Source organism: Neofelis nebulosa, chromosome 7 (assembly GCF_028018385.1).
Source record: "Neofelis nebulosa isolate mNeoNeb1 chromosome 7, mNeoNeb1.pri, whole genome shotgun sequence".
NCBI classification, from domain to species: domain Eukaryota; kingdom Metazoa; phylum Chordata; class Mammalia; order Carnivora; family Felidae; genus Neofelis; species Neofelis nebulosa.
Genome location: NC_080788.1, coordinates 137,365,286 through 137,381,945, shown reverse-complemented (window position 1 = coordinate 137,381,945; position 16,660 = coordinate 137,365,286). Strand labels below are relative to the sequence as shown.

General features: G+C 42.4%; 1 protein-coding gene and 1 long non-coding RNA gene across 7 annotated transcripts in view; one reads left to right on the top strand and one right to left on the bottom strand.

Moving 5' to 3' along the window:
* Positions 1-218: 218 nt before the first annotated feature.
* LOC131517673 (uncharacterized) lies at positions 219-16,536 on the bottom strand. Its single transcript, XR_009264737.1, has 4 exons — positions 16,392-16,536; positions 6,047-6,130; positions 5,491-5,633; positions 219-1,089 (listed from the first exon to the last, which is right to left on the bottom strand). It is a non-coding gene; the product is annotated as an uncharacterized LOC131517673 (long non-coding RNA).
* The window catches only part of BTBD7 (BTB domain containing 7), an 88,673-nt gene continuing 80,936 nt past the window's right edge, over positions 8,924-16,660 (top strand). For 2 of the 6 annotated variants that reach the window (XM_058740127.1, XM_058740128.1), the window contains exon 1: positions 8,924-9,216. The gene's annotated coding sequence lies outside the window, so the exon portion shown is untranslated. The remainder of the gene's footprint in view (positions 9,217-16,660) is intronic. The other 4 variants (XM_058740126.1, XM_058740125.1, XM_058740122.1 and 1 more) reach the window with 4 other exon arrangements.

Sequence of the window (16,660 nt, the reverse complement as noted above, 5' to 3'; positions counted from 1 at the left end):
CAACTTTTTTTTTTTTTTATTAAAACAGAGTAACAAAAAATGCTGAAGTAAGTTAAAAACGATCTCAATGAACGACAACCCTGACTGAACTAATCCCAATCTTAAAAGTTTAGGCTACAGACAGTGCTGTTGATGTGAGAATCAAGCATTTTAGGTCTTCCTCTGTGACAAAAACTTTAAATTACTTCTGACCTTGTCAGTAAATCTGACTCCAAATTCAGCCACGACACAATTAAGCTCCCCGCCGCCTACCCCTACCCCAGGAGGTGGTACTTCTCAAATTACAGGTACAAACAACCTTCCTCCGTTTAAATTCTCCAAGTCACAAAAGACTAGCTCTGTTAACTCAAACCTCTACAATTTTCAGGAAAGGCCTTAGCGGGCCCTGGATTCAATATATTCTCGGTGACCTACAATATGGGACATTCCTGCTGCAGTTGTATAAAAGGGCATAATTAGAGCCATAGCCTAGCGATCAGGTTTTTTGATTTGCGAGCTCTATATACAATGAACAAGTAATGCACACTCGCCCACTGGCTTCTTTTTAATGTGATTTTTGTAAATGTTCATGCCCTAAACAAACTGGTGTTAGGGTTCTAGAAAATTATATAATGAATGAAGGCTGCACCACCTCCAGCCCAAATACCTTGACTTCTTCTCCTTTCTAGAGAAACACATTCAATTGCTATTCAAGGACCAAAGGTCTTCGCAGAATGCAGGGCGTCTCTCTGGATCTATTTGTGACTGTCTTTACAATTGCATGACCTCAAAGACAGAGAAACTCAAATAAGCAAGAAGCAAAAGCAGAAGAGTTACAGAGGTGGGAAAAACATTCCCGAGTGATGCAATTGGTAACATTAGTAACATACTTTCGAATTGCCAGCACGACTGTAATGAGAGATCCTGTAAAAGCCTTGGTCCATTATTATAAAGAGCCCTGAGAAAGAACTGCTGGATTCTTTTTTCAAAAACATTACATGTGATGAAAACTATTTTAGTTTTCTTCTCCCACCTTTTAGTTCTTAAATTTGACATTCCTCTTCCTCTCCTGAACCACATCCAGAAATTCTTCAATGGATTTCTGTTATGCTAGAATGGAAAGGCATTGGTAATTGAAGCCAAAATATCAAAGGTCAGACCTCCATACTATCATTTACTAGCCGCAAAGCCCTAAAGTTGGTATAATAATATCTCCCTGAAAATGCTGATGTGGAGATTAAATGAGGTCATGTATGTATTAGTTAAGACTACTTTGTTTTTTTTTTTGTTTGTTTGTTTGTTTTTAATTTTTTTTTTTTAATTTTTTTTTTTTAAATTTTTTTTTTCAACGTTTTTTATTTATTTTTGGGACAGAGAGAGACAGAGCATGAACGGGGGAGGGGCAGAGAGAGAGGGAGACACAGAATCGGAAACGGGCTCCAGGCTCCGAGCCATCGGCCCAGAGCCTGACGCGGGGCTCGAACTCACGGACCGCGAGATCGTGACCTGGCTGAAGTCGGACGCTTAACCGGCTGCGCCACCCAGGCGCCCCAGTTAAGACTACTTTGAATGAGGGGCACCTGGATAGCATCCGACCCTTGATTTCGGCCCAGGTCCTCGTTCATGGGATTGAGCCCCGTGTCAGGTTCTGTGCTGACCGTGTGGAGCCTGCTCTGGCATTCTCTCTCCCTCTCTCTCTGCCCCTCCCCACTCACACTCTCTGCTTCTCTCTCAAAATAAAGAAAAATGTTAAAAAAGACTACTTTGAATGAATGTTACAGAAAACCTAATAATAAAATGGATTGGCTCACATAAGTGGAAAGGCCAGAAGAAGGACTAGTTTCGAATAAAGCCTGATTAAGTGTGTCTAATGATGTCACCAGGGTGTCAGTTTTTCTTAAGGAACAAGTTAATATTACCTTAAGGCAGATTTCCCTCAGTTAGCAACATGGTTGTGAACAAATACTGGGACTACATCCTCTTTCAGTCATATTCAATGGAAGAGGGAAAGACCCTTCCAGCATCTTCTGTGGAAGAAGAGATTTTTCTCTTCCAGAAGTCCTAGCGAACATTTCACCACATCCTGGTTCTTGATGGGGTTCCACATCCTCCCTGAACTAATCTTTAAAGTCAGGGGGACAGCATTTGCTAAAAAATTTAAATCAGGCAACCAGGTACAAAACATGGGATCAATCCAACTCAAACCACTTAACTGGGAAAAATGAGGAATTATGAAGAAGGAGAGTGGGAAATGGATGCAGGGCCGTGACGATGTGGGAGGATGATCCTGGAAGTAGGATGCTGAAGAAACTGAGGCAAATTACATCTCTAGGTTTCATGGGGGAAACATATCCTTCCAAAGGATTAAGAACTGGCTGGCATGCTTGCCAATTAAACCTCCAGAATGTTCCATAGCATCTTAAATACTTGAGATTGTATCACCATTACTCATCCTTGCCTTTCCCTAGAGTTTAGGGTTTCTATATCTATAAACCAAATGGTTTAGCTTTGCCCCCCCCCTTTTTTTAACACAATGTTAAGTCCCATTTAAAAAAATGTTTTAGATTTATTTATTTTTTTTTCAACTTTTTTTTTTTTTTTTTTTTTAATTTATTTTTGGGACAGAGAGAGACAGAGCATGAACGGGGGAGGGGCAGAGAGAGAGGGAGACACAGAATCGGAAGCAGGCTCCAGGCTCCGAGCCATCAGCCCAGAGCCTGACGCGGGGCTCGAACTCACAGACCGCGAGATCGTGACCTGGCTGAAGTCGGACGCTTAACCGACTGCGCCACCCAGGCGCCCCTAGATTTATTTATTTATTCATCTCGAACTATACCCAACATGGAGCTCAAACTCATGACCGTGAAATCAAGAGTTGCCTGCTCTTCCATTTCAGCCAGCCAGGTACCCCAAGATTTGCCTGTTTTTTAATTTTATAAAATTTAAGATGCCATTATTTAATGTCTCACTAAGCAAAATACATATATTGAACTAAATCATGAGCCAGTGCTAAGAAGTTATAGATTGTAAGATGGGGTGCCTGGCTGGCTTGGTCAGTAGAGCATACAACTCTTGATCTCAGGGTTGGGAGTTCAAGCCCTGTTGGGTGTAGAAAGTACTTAAAAACAAAATCTTTAAAAAAAAATGTAGGGGCACCTGGGTGGCTCAGCCGGTTAAGTGTCCAACTTCAGGTCAGGTCATGATTTCATGGTTTGTGTGTTCAAGCCCCACATCGGGCTCTGTCCTGACAGCTTGGAGTCTGCTTCAGATTCTGTGTCTCCCTCTCTCTGCTCCTCCCCTGCTCACACTCTGTCTCTCTCTCAAAAATAAATAAACATTAAAAAAAATGTAAGACGGGATGCCTGGGTGGCTCACTCGGTAAAGCATCCGACGTCAGCTCAGGTTATGATCTCATGGTTTGTGGGTTCAGACCCCATGTCAGGCTCTGCACTGTCAGTGTAGAGCCTCCTCGGGATTCTCTCTCTCTCTCTCCCTCTCTCCATTTCCATCTCCCACCTCTTTCAAAATTAATAAATAACCTTTCTTAAAAAATTGTAAGACAACAAATTTCAGTATTGTTAAAAAATGTAAAAAAAAAGGGGGGGACATCTTAGAAAGGATGAAATGCAATAATACAATATATGATATTATCTTGTATGGTTACTTCTGTCTCACTTCTTTTCCCCTAATCTTTAACTCTCTGATTCTCTGTTTCTGGTGATAAGAATTTTTTTTTTTTCTTCCTGGGATCGGGAAGACATCTTTCACATCTTTCAAAGTACCAGTCATTCTCCTGGGCACTTTGACACTTGTGTTTTCATTTCACTTAATATTTTAGACTCTAAGAGATCCAGAAAAACATTTGGAAACAGAATCATTATAAGCAAAGCATAAGAAGAAATAGAATTTTCCCTTTTTTCATTTCAAAAACCTGGCTTCCATACTGTATTCCAGAATGGAGCCTAGGAAGGGTCTTTAATGAATGATTATGTATGGTAGAAAAAGGAAGGAACAGACTGGAGTAGCAGAAAATAGAAGACAAAGTTAATGCAAGATATGACTCAGGTTTTCAGCATAGGTGTCCAGGTGGATGGGGTACCATTTGCTGATGGAGGGAACAGGAAGAGGAACAGAACATAAATTCAGGACTCTTGATTCCAAGTGACAGAAACCCACCGTTCTTACTCACACCCAACAAGTTTAAGATGTTTAAAAAGGAAAGTAAGGGGCGCCTGGTTGGCTCAGTTGTTAGAGCATGGGACCCTTGATCTCAGGGTTGTGAGTTGGAGCCCCAGTTGGGTGTAGAAATTACTTAAAAACAAAATTCCAAGAGTTCAAATGATGTCATGACTCCCCTTTCTGTTAAGTTCTCTGTTTCTTTCTGCATGTGATCTTCCTTCTCTCCTATTCCTCATGGCTTTCTCCTCACAGGTAAAAAAGAAAATCAACATTGTCCTTTAAGGTCATAATCCCAGAGAAACAGATTAAAAGGAAACATATCCTAGGATAGCCTGGCAGAAATTTCCAGAAAGGATTTTGATTGTCCTGGCTTGTAGTCACATACCCACTCAGATCTGTATAAGTCTAGGACTTGTGCTGTTCACCACTACTGAATTATCTCAGCACTAGCCTTCCCCCCTCCAGTCTGTCTTCCTGTTTAGACTCTAAGCTTCTCAAGGGCAAAGAATGATTTGTTTTTTTAGCCTGAGCATTGGCACTGTGCTTGGCACATGGTATTGAATGCTTTAAAAAAAAAACCTGTTGGACTAAATTGAACTAGACGCATCTAGACACAACTAGACACGTACAAGGTAAATGAATTACAGGCTGGAAAAAATTGTGGAACACCAATGCTTAGTTTCTGTGAAAGCAAATCATACCCAACTCTAGTCTACTAGAGTTCTCTGAATATGCAGATGGACCAAAGGACAAGGTAGAACCAGCAGACCTTATCCGGTATTTCCAAAAGCCTTTGATAGATTTCCACATCAAAGGCTTTTAGGAAAACTACATTACCCTGGAATTTTAGAGTTCTATTGTTGTTCATTTTATTTTCATTTGTTTTCAAAATTGTGTCTAGGAAACAGAACCAAAGTCAAAAAAGGACGGTTGGGAATAAGTGAGAAAGTGTAAATGATAGGGACTTAATTTTTTTTAAAAAATGTTTAATGTTTATTTATTTTTGAGAGAGAGACAGAGACAGAGAGAGAGCTGGGGAGGGGCAGAGAGAGAGGGAGACACAGAATCCGAGGCAGGCTCCAGGCTCTGAGCTGTCAGCACAGAGCCCCACACAGGGATCGAACTCATGAACAGCACAATCATGACCTGAGCTGAAGTCGGAGGCTTAACTGACTGAACCACGGGGCCTGTGATGGGGACTTATCTTATTTAATATTTTAATAAATTATCAAGAAGTGGTATGGACACTGCAATTTTTAGTATTTTTATTACTATTTTAATATTAATGCAATATTTAGCTGATTAAGACAAAAATAAACTAATGGAAAATACCTTGCAGCACAGCCACTGGCCTTAGCAGTCTTGAGTCAGAAGAACTCAGCCAGGTGGGGTGTTTTGGAGGTCTGAAGGTCTGCAGGCCCCCCATTCCTTTTTTTCTTCAGTGATGAGCACTCTAGCCATCCCAACTCTTTCACCTCCAAGGTTAAAGAAAAGGATAATGTGGAGCACGCATGGACTTTGACCATGCTTTGCCTCACTGAGGGGGCCAAAGATAAGTGTAATGTGGTAGAAATTGTGGCCTGGTGGGGGTGGGGGAGAGGGGAAAGTGGGCGATGGGCATTGAGGAGGGCACCTGTTGGGATGAGCACTGGGTGTTGTATGGAAACCAATTTGACAATAAATTATATGTAATTTAAAAATAAATAAATAAAATAAAACACATTACTGTATTTACTTCACCACAAAAAAAGAAATAAATATTTGAATCCAAAAAAAAAAAAAAAAAAAAAATGGTGGCCTGGAACCATGACCACCAGGAGACTGCAGTCCTTGTGACCAACCTCAAATGTCCTGCCAACTCAGTTGGCTGACATCCGGCTCCAATTACCTGTAACCTTCTGCCTGAAGTCAGGTTCTGGTCCTGTCCGGATCACCTGGTGGTACCAGATTATTTTTGTGAGCCATGCCATTTCTGAGAAAGAGAGAGAAGAGAGGAGTGAGGAGGTGGAAGCTGAGTTGTGCCCAATTTTACCTGCCAAGAAGCAGGGGGCAGGCCCTAAGCCCTTTTTGGTCAGCTTGCTGCCCGCCACATATGCTATGGACCAGATTCCTGTACAGGTGTCAAGAATTTTAAATGGGTCTTCACTGTTGAAGAGGAGGGTTGCAGGTAGGGGAGGTCTTAGGAGAGAAAGGGTCTCATTTTCCAAAGGACCCTAGTGTCCTTCTAATCCTATACCATGCCTGTGGCTTCCCTTTTCTCCAGGAGTGGAGAACTTCTATCCAGTGAACTTCTTAATTCTTTTTAATGTTTATTTTTGAGAAAGGGAGAAAGAGAGCGAAAACAAGTGGGGGAGGCGCAGAGAGAGAGGGAGACACAGGATCCAAAGCTGACTTCAGGCTCCAAGCTGTCAGCACAGAGCCCGATGAGGGGCTTGAACCTACAAACTGTGAGATCATGACCTGAGCCAAAGTTGGACACTCAACTGATGAACCATCGAGGTGCCCCTATCCAGTGAACTTCTACCCTGACCCTCTCTTCCCATTTGCTATGAGGTTGGAGGTCAGCATCTGAAGCTCATTTTTAACACTTCTTACATTTTTGGATAAAGGTTGGAATAAAGTGGTATGGGGGTATTTTGTTTTGTGGGACTTTTTTATTTTTGCCAAAAAAAAAAAAAAAAAAAAGGAAGGAAAAATAATGGTAGGTGGCTTGAATTTAGATAAGGTTTAATTATGCCTTTAGGGTTAAGTATTATAACAGTGTAGGTAATAGGAAGTGGCCGCCAGAGTCTTTGCTTCAACTGGATGGGCCTATTTCCTCTGTATTTTCTCACTTTTCTATGTACTTCTTGTCCATTGCCCACACTTGTATGCTCAGTTGAAGAGAACTTTACCAGCTAAAGGAGAATCTATTTCAGACAAGGGAATACTACAATCTCCAAACCTTCAAGGATTGGGGTAGGAGAGATGTATGGAGTGAGTGGGGGGGAAATGAAGTAATACAGACTGGAAAGAAATATCTTTTCAAGGAAGTAAAGAGGGGATCAATGAGCACAAGAAAGATATAACAAATCTGAAGAAAGTTCAGAGAAAAGCAACTATAATATTCACAGAGATAAAGTCCTTCCATTGAAGGATGTCAAAAAAACTTAAATCCTACAATCACATATGAAATGTTTGGATAAAATAATAAAGGACCAAGAGATGATTTAAAACACCACAAAATTCAAAACTGCTCTTACTTTTCGAAGCTTAGAGGTGGTTTGAGAACAAAAAGACTGGATGTGACTTAGAGAACTTGTTTTTCAAAGCGTGGGTAGAGACTGAAAATGCAAATACTTTGGGGAGCCTGGGTGGCTCAGTCAGTTTAGCATCCTACTTGGGCTCAAGTCACAATCACAGTTGGTGGGTTTGAACCCCACATCGAGCTCTATGGTATGGACATGGAGGCCACTTCAGATCCTCTGTTGCCCCCCCTCCTGCTGATACTCCCACCCCACCAAAGTAAATCAATAAACTATAAAAAATTATAATAAACTTTAGGGGCACCTGGGTGGCTCAGTCCATTAAGCGACCAACTTGGGCCCAGGTCATGAACTCAGGTGAGTTCTTGAGTTTGAGCCCCACAGGTGGCTCTGTGCTGACAGCTCAGAGCCTGGAGCCTGCTTCAGATTCTATGTCTGCCTCTCTCCCTGCCCTTCTGATCACACTCTGTCTCTCTGTCTCTCTCAAAAATAAATAAATATTTTTAAAAAAAATTTTAAAGAAAAATGCAAATACTTTAAGAGGGTTTTAAATAAATTCCCAGAGGACAAATACATCAGGTATTGCTAAGCTCTACTTGGGAACTGTGAGGAGTGATATACCTGGCGACCAGGGTCAAAGTGTCTGGACTTCTAGTCTGGGCTTGCCCACGTCTACTTATTAACGCTGTCTACTTACTAATGTTGCATGTGTGCCTGGGGGCAAACGACTGAGTATTGCTGAGCCTATTTCTTAGCTATAAAACGGCTATAACCTAATACCTGTCCCGACTACTTCAAAGGGTGGTTCGGTGTTCAAACGAAGCCACGTATTTAACGGTGTTTTAAGTACTATAAGATGGTGCAGAAACATAAGGTGTGGGGTTTTTTTTGTTTGTTTTTGTTTTTGTTTTTTCTTTGTTTGTTTTTTTGTTACTGCATCGCTGGAATTATTGCTAACTCCCAGACAAGGGGCGATTTGGCTCATCCACGTAGTGATCGTGCGCTTTCATCAATTCTCGTCCCTCATTCACGGAGGTATTGAGGAAAACTTTTTTTTTAAACCTGATATAGCAAGTATCAAAGTGCTGTCTGTAAAAGTACCATGCAGCAGTAGTTAAGATAAAGTGCCAAGAAGCCACCGAAACGCCAAGACTGTCAGAAAGGAGTTTTCCGCGGAAGCGCTGTCTTCTCTTGGACGCGCATGCAAGATGCGCGATCCGTGGGTGCCGGCCACCGAATAGCAACAGGAATTGGTAGACCTGGTCGTCCAGTAACGTAATTATTAGAATTCCATTCTGATACATTTAATGATTTGTCACAATTCCCCAGGGTAAGCAGGATGCTGCAACGAGCTTCAAACTCCGAGCGTCCCGCTCTGTGCTCCGAGGCGTGGAGCGGGAATAATGCGCGCGCACTCGGCTTCGACCGCTCCCGGGGCTCGCGAACGCTCCTCCCTTGCCCGGCCCGGCCTGGCGCTCGCGCGCGCCCGCCGCCGGCCCACGTGACTCTAGGCGCGGCGACGGCGGGGGCGGGTGGGGGCTCGGGCCGGCTCCGCAGCGCCGCGCAGGCGCCCCAGGGCCGCGCCGAGCCGAGCCCCTCCTGCTCCCTCTAGGAGTCAAAATGGCGGCGAGGGAAACCTGGAGCAGCCCCGGAGCCTGAGCCACTGACAGGAGCGGAGAGGGCGGCGGCGGCGGCAGGAGGAGAATGGCCGGGGGTGCTGGCGCCGGTGCGGACGGCGGTGCTGGTGGCGGCGGCGGGGGCGACGGCCGCGGTCCCAGCGGCGGCAGCAGCAGCGGCGGGAGGAGCCTCCGGGGTGAGTGTCCCTTGGTGTCTCTGAGACTGGGAGCCGAGGCTGTGCCCGGCGCAGCGCGGGGCGTCCCGGCAAGGAAGGGGCTGTGTCTAAGAGGTGGGGGCGCCGGGCTGGGGCCCGGCCGCCGCGGGAGGCGCCGCCGGCGGGGAGAGGAGAGGGCAGTCGTCCGTCTGGAGCTGAGGCGGCGGCGGCGGCGGACTGGCCGGTCCCCGTGCGCTCCCAGGGGCGGACTGGGCTGTGCGCCGTCGTCCCGGGGACAGAGGCGCGAGGTGTGGCACTCGGGACGGAGAGAGCGACCCGAGGTGGCCGCGACGACGGCCCGACCAGCTCCGGGCTCCAAGGGGCGGGACCCGCCGCTCCCAGGACGCCGGGAAACCGCTCCCGATACTCGGGCGCGTGTTTACCCGACTGCGGGGCTGCGACCGCCCCGGGGTGGGCGTGAGAGCGGCCGGCCGGAATTGGGGAAGGAGCAGGCCTGCGGACGGCTGCCCCAGGGGGAGAGAAGTTAGATTGCCCGGGTAAGTTACTGTTCCGGGCTCCAACTGGAATCGTGTTTTGACAGGTTGGGAGGGAGACAATACCGACTGTTTGATAAAGGAGTCTGTGCTTGGAGTACTTGAATGGCCAAAAGCGTGCATTTTCAGTGCCTTATCATTTGCACAGCTGCTCACTAGCCTTACCCCGAGGATGAGAACTTTCTCGCCGTCTTTTTGGAGAAGCTCTGAGGAGTGTTGCTTCCGCTTTGAACCAGGATAGCACCTCTTTACGTACCAGCACGGATAATAAGTACTCTGGATTAGGCCTAATGCACAGCAGTCTTGGTTATCTTTACCAGAGAACTGTTCCCTCTGCCAAAACATCCTACTGTAATGAGGAAATAGGCATTTTTACAGAATTACTTAGTTTTTTCCAACGGACAGAATCTTTGGTCTCTGAATAGCATCCATTTCTTTCAGGTTGCTGAAATACTTGACTTTCTTCTGGCAATGTGGAAGAAGGAGTTGAAATAGCAAGAATTATACATGTTAATGGAATCTGTGATAAAACTTGTCCTGGAATTTTTGGAGTCAGAAAAACCTTTAGAGCTCTGGTAGGACTTGTTTTAGAGCGGAGAATCTAGGCCCAGGGAGATGACTGACTTGCCGTGGGTCTTACAGCTGGCCAGGGCTTGGGCCACAACTGGGATCTGAGCCTCGCTGCGCCCCCCATTTAGAGAGCTCTTTTCGATGCACTCGTGAGCCTTTTATTCTTCATTGAGAAATGCATTCTTAACCAGCAATACTGGTGCCCATGTCTAGGTCCTTGTGCAATAAAGTTGAAAGCAGAAATGAGAGAGAGTGCCTCACTCTGATCTGACTGACGTTTCATTTAGAGTTTTCATAGGCCTGTAACTATATTTTCACCCAGTTACAGGCATGGTCCATTCTTGCATGCAGTCAGTAAAACCCATAGGTCAGTAGTCTGTCCCACAAAGCCAAACTACTGTTCTGTGCCCCAACACCAGCATTTAAACAAGTTCTTTATATCAGACTCTCATTTTAAGATTTATTATTTTATTTTTATTTTTTTAATTTTTTTTAACGTTTATTTATTTTTGGGACAGAGAGAGAGCATGAACGGGGGAGGGGCAGAGAAAGAGGGAGACACAGAATCAGAAGCAGGCTCCAGGCTCCGAGCCATCAGCCCAGAGCCCGACGCGGGGCTCGAACTCACGGACCGTGAGATCGTGACCTGAGCTGAAGTCGGACGCTTAACCGACTGAGCCACCCAGGCGCCCCTCATTTTAAGATTTAAAACACCGGTGTTGCATTTGCTAGATTAATACTGCCTAGTTTCCATCTATTTTCTTGATGAATTACAAGAGTCTTCTTTGTTGTGTGTCATGGGTTAACCTTCAGAAATGCAAACTTAAATGATTCTGATCACATTCCAGTCAGTGAAACTCACATATCAAAGTTGTACCTTGTGTTCAATTAATTACACTGTAATTAATTGTAATTATTGAAAGTCTGCTTTGCATTTTGCATTATATTAGTTGCTATAGTAGAAAAGAAAGAAGTGTAGTATATAAACTTTGCCCTCAGGAAAGATAAGGTGTACCCTTATGACTCTAGAAGACAATCTAGTACATTCTATGAATACAGAGAATGCTGTAGGTGTTCTGGTTAGAGGGAGACGAGTGAGCCTTAGGAGTCTAAAGAACTTCCTGGAACACTTGGGACCTGAGCTAGCCTGTGAGGGTTTAGATTTACAGAGATACTGGAGCAGTTACTCTGTGAGAGAAAAGCGAGAATATGATGTGGAGATTAGCTTTGGGGGAGGGGAATAGAGGGAAACTAAGATGAGCTGACAACTGAATTTGGGAGGCTAAAAGGAAAAAAAATCACACAGTTGGAAGGATATCTGTAGAAGGGTTTGAGTACTAGTTTGAAGAGATTTGGATTTTTATCCTCTTGGGCAAGATATGGGGAGCCTTTGAAAGGTTGGAAGCCCCATATTAATGCGATAAACCAGCAAGATGGACCTGTCTGTGATCTACAGGTTGAGCTTGAATGAGGACAGAATGGAATGAGCCAGCAATGACAGTAGCTGTTGCAGTTACCTGACTATGAAGAGATGAAACCCCAGACGAGGATAGACTCAGTAGGAAGGATGTGTGGCAGGTGTTTTTGTTTTTATTGTGGCAAAATATACATAAACATAAAACTTGACATTTTAACCGGTTTTAAGTATACAGTTCTGTGGCATTCAGTACATCCACATCGTTGTGGAGGCATCACCACCATCCATCTCCAGAACCTTTTCATCATCCCCTACTGAAACCTTTTACCTATTAAACGCTTAACTCCTATTTCATTTCCCTTTACTCCCAACCCCCTGGCAACCATCATTCTACTTTTTGTCTCTATGAATTTGATTACTCTATGTACCTCGTTTTAGTGGAATCCTATAAAATTTGTCCTTTTGTGACTGGCTTTTTTCATTTACATTTAAAAAAAAATTTTTTTTAACGTTTATTTATTTTTGAGACAGAGAGAGACAGAGCATGAATGAGGGAGGGTCAGAGAGAGGGAGACACAGAATCTGAAACAGGCTCCAGGCTCTGAGCTGTCAGCACAGAGCCCGACACGGGGCTCGAACCCACGAACTGCGAGATCGTGACCTGAGCCGAAGTCGGACGCTTAACCAACTGAGCCACCCAGGTGCCCCTCATTTAGCATGTTTTTAAGATTCATTCACGTTGGAGAATTTTTCAGAATTTCCTTCCTTTTTAAGGCTGAATACTATTTCATTGTATGTATGTACAGTATCTGTTTGAATCCACGCTTTCATTTGTTTGGGGTATAACCCAGAAAATTTCACATTCCCACCAGCAGTGCACAAGGGCTCCAATTTCTCCAATTCTCACCAACACTTGTTGTTTTCTGTTATTTAGATACTAGTCATCCTAATGGGTATGAAGTGATTTGTCATTTTAGGCTTTTTAATTATTATTATTTTTATTTATTTATTTTTTTTAAGTAATCTCTACACCCATCATGGGGCTTGAACTCACAACTCAGAGACCTAGAGTCACATGCTCTACTGACTGAGCCAGTTTGGTGCCCCTATTGTGGTTTTGATTCGTATTCCTCTAATAATGATTTCTTCTTGTGCTTCTCAGTCTTTTGTATATCTTCTTTGGAGAAACATCTAGTAAATTCTTTTACCATTTTTTAATCTAGTTGTTTGCTTTTTTGTTGTTGAGTTGTAGGAGTTCTTTATATATTCCAGATACCAATTCCTTATCAGACATATGATTTGAAAATATCATCTGCTATTCCGTGGATTACCTTTTCACTCTGTTGAGTGTTCTTTGATGCTCAAAAGTTAAAAAAATTTTTTTAACGTTTTATTTGTTTTTGAGAGAGCAAGAGAGCATGAGCGGGGAGGGGCAGAGAGCAAGGGAGACACAGAATCTGAAGCAGGCTCCAGGCTGTCAGCACAGAGCCTGACGCTGGGCTCAAACCCACAAACTGTGAGATCATGACCTGAGCCAAAGTTGGACGCTTAACCTACTGAGCCACCCAGGTGCCCCAACACACAAAAGTTTTTAATTTTGATGAAGCCCAGTTTATGTATTTTTTCTTTGTTGCTTATGCTTTTGGTCTTATATGCAAGAAATCATTGTCAGATCCAAAGTTATGAAGCTTTCCCCCTGGAAAAGTCATACATTTAGATCTTTGCATGTGGGTATCCAGTTTTTCTCAGCACCATTTGTTGAAAAGACTGTCTTTTTTCCACTGAATGATTTTGGCACCCTTACTGAAAATGATTTGATTATACTGTGCATGGCTTTATTTCTGAACTCTCTATTCTGTTGGTCTGTGAGTCTGTCTGTATGCCAATACCACATTGTTTTGATTACCGTAGCTTTATAGTAATTTTGAAATCAGGAAGTGTGAGACCTCCAACATTGTTCTAATTCAAGATTGTTTTGGCTGTTTGTGGTCCCTTGAGATTCCATATGAATTCTAGGATGGGTTTTTTTATTTCCCCAAAATTAAAAAAAAATATGCCATTGAGATTTTTTTGATAGGGACTGCAATGAATCTATAGATTGGAGCAATATTGACATTGATATTAAATCTTACAGTCCATAAACTCCAGATGTGTTTCAATTTATATGTATCTTTAATTTCTTCCCACAAAACTTTGTAGTTTTAAGTGTAAAACTTTTAAGTGTAAAAGTCTTTCATCTCCTTGGTTAAGGTTATTCCTTAGTATTTTATTCTTTTTGAAACTATCATAAATAGGATTGATATTTTAATTTCCTCTTTGGATTGTTCATTATTGATATTTAGAACACAGCTCATTTTTGTATGTTAATCTTTGCATCCTGCAGCTGTATTGAAAGCATTCATTAGTTCTAACAGGCTTGTGTGTGTGTGTGTAATCTAGTTTTCTACATGTAAGATAGTATCTTTGACAAAGATAATTTTATTTCTTCCTTCCAATTTGAATGCCTATTATTTCTTTTTCTTGCCTAATTGTTCTGGCTAGGACTTCCAGCATTATGTATATTGAATAGAAGTGGTGAAAATGTACATCCTTGTCCTGATCTTAGAGAAAAAATGTTCAGTGTTTGACCATTGAGTATGATGTTAGCTGTGGGTTTTCCTTTATTATGACCTTTATTATGTTGAAATGGTTTCCTTATGTTCCTGGTTTGCTAGAGTGTTTTAGCAGGTATGTTTTAATGAAAAAAAAGATTCAGTTATAGGTGCTGAGAGCATCTCTAGCCTGGTGAAAGGGAAAATTCTGCTGTCATTGGCAAAGTAACATATTAATGCCCAGTTGGTGTTTGAGGCATTGTCTCTCTACATTTGCAGTCATGTTTTGGCTTAATTCAGTAGGGAAAAGTGACACTAATCAAATAATCATACAAATATATTCCTGAATATAACTATAGTATAATTTTGCTCACAGCTGTATTCCCAGCATCTGGCATAGTGCCAGGACATAGGTGCTCATTGAAGTTATTAATTGATATAAGCAGAAGACTTAAAATTTAACCACATAAGCTAAAAACTATATGCTTATATTTTTTAATGACAAAGTATTTTTATTTTATTTTATTTTATCTTATTTTATTTTATTTTAAGCCATCTTCCCTGAACCCAGTCTTGGTACAATGGTAACAAAACAAAATCAGACTTCTCTGCTATGAAAAGAAATAGGCAAGTGACTTTTTCTAAAACAAGTGTCTTTAAGAGTGAGGCCAGGGGTGCCTGGTTGGCTCAGTTGGTTAAGCGTTCGACTTCAGCTCAGGTCATGATCTCATGGTCTGTGAGTTCGAGCCCTGAGTGGGGCTCTATGCTGACAGCTCAGAGCCTGGAGCCTGCTTCGGATTCTGTGTCTCCCTCTTTCTGCCCCTCCCCTGCTCACACCTTTGCCTCTCTCTCTCTTTCTCTCAAAAGTAAATGAACACTTTAAAAAAAAAAAAAAGGCAACATTTTTCTTTTTAAGTTGATGATAGTGGAAATTGCTTATCAGAATCCAAAGTTTCAAAGGGATGCATAACTTAGAAGAAACTTTTCAAGTGCGTGTTGACTCCAGATTTATAATGAAATTCAAATATTCAGTACCTAGTTTATTTGCAAAACAAGTTCAAAATTCTTTTAATGCAAGCTTCAGTGGTTTTTAGTATCCTTTATTTTTTAATTTTTAAAAATTAATTTAAATTTTAAAATTTGACAGTTTTGGGGCACCTGGGTGGCTCAGTAGGTTAAGTGTCCTACTTTGGCTCAGGTCATGATCTCGCGGTTTGTGAGTTTGAGCCCCACGTTGGACTCTTTGCTGACAGCTCAGAGCCTGGAGCCTGCTTCAGATTCTGTGTCCCCCTCCCTCTCTGCCCCACCCCTGCTTGTGCTCTTTCTCTGTCTTTCAAAAATGAATAAACATTAAAATAATTTTTTATAAAAGATTTTATAATTTTTTATAAAAAATTTATGAAAAATATTTCTTAATATAGAAATTTCAAAAATATATAATGTACTAAGTTATGTAAATTGATACTGAATATGTGTAGTGAACCTTATGTTAAGGTTGGAATAAATAGGAATCACTTTAATGCAGAACATAGAGCATCCTTTACATCACAGGATTCAAAAAAGTCTTTTGAGCATTGTTGGAGTTTTTAGATATAGTTGTTATGTAAAAGAACATTGGACTAGGAATCAAACCTCCAGTCAGATTCTGACTACTGTTTATAGGTTTGTGATCTTAAGCAAGCCCTTTAACCGGTCTGAGGCTTCATTTTCCTCAAGAGTCTGTGTGTGTGTGTGTGTGTGTGTGTATACACTCACACACGTGCACACATGTACATCACAATGTTTTACAGAGCAGCTTTGCCACCTTATGTTTGCTCTTCAGTTGTTTCCCTCCCTGTTACTAGTCTGAACTATTTATTGAACACCTACCAACCAAGTCTCTGCCATTTGTTTTCCCACTGTCCCCCTAATTCTCTATTCTCTATATTGCTACCACACTTATGTTTCTAAAAAACCCAATTGGGGCATGTTACTTCCCTACTTAAAAAACCTGTGTTAACCTCCCATTGCTTATAGGATAAAGTCCAAACTCACAGAGTTTGTGGACTGTGTCCAACCTTCCGTTTCCCATCACTCCAGCCTTACCAAGCTGTTTCTTGTTCCTGTGCTTCTGTATCTCATGTGTTTATCCCAGTGCTTGGAGTTCTTTTTCTTTGTCATCCAGGAAACTCTGAGAAGGTGATTCATCATCCATTGCAGGGGTAGATTTTGATTACTCCAAGCCAGGTCATTTCCCTGTAAACTGTTGATTGAAAGGAAGGAGACATTCTTTTTCTGGGGGACAGGACTTTTTCTCCTGTTGTGTATGAACAAGAGAACATGTGACTCCAGTTGCCACTGGCAGCTGTCTTACA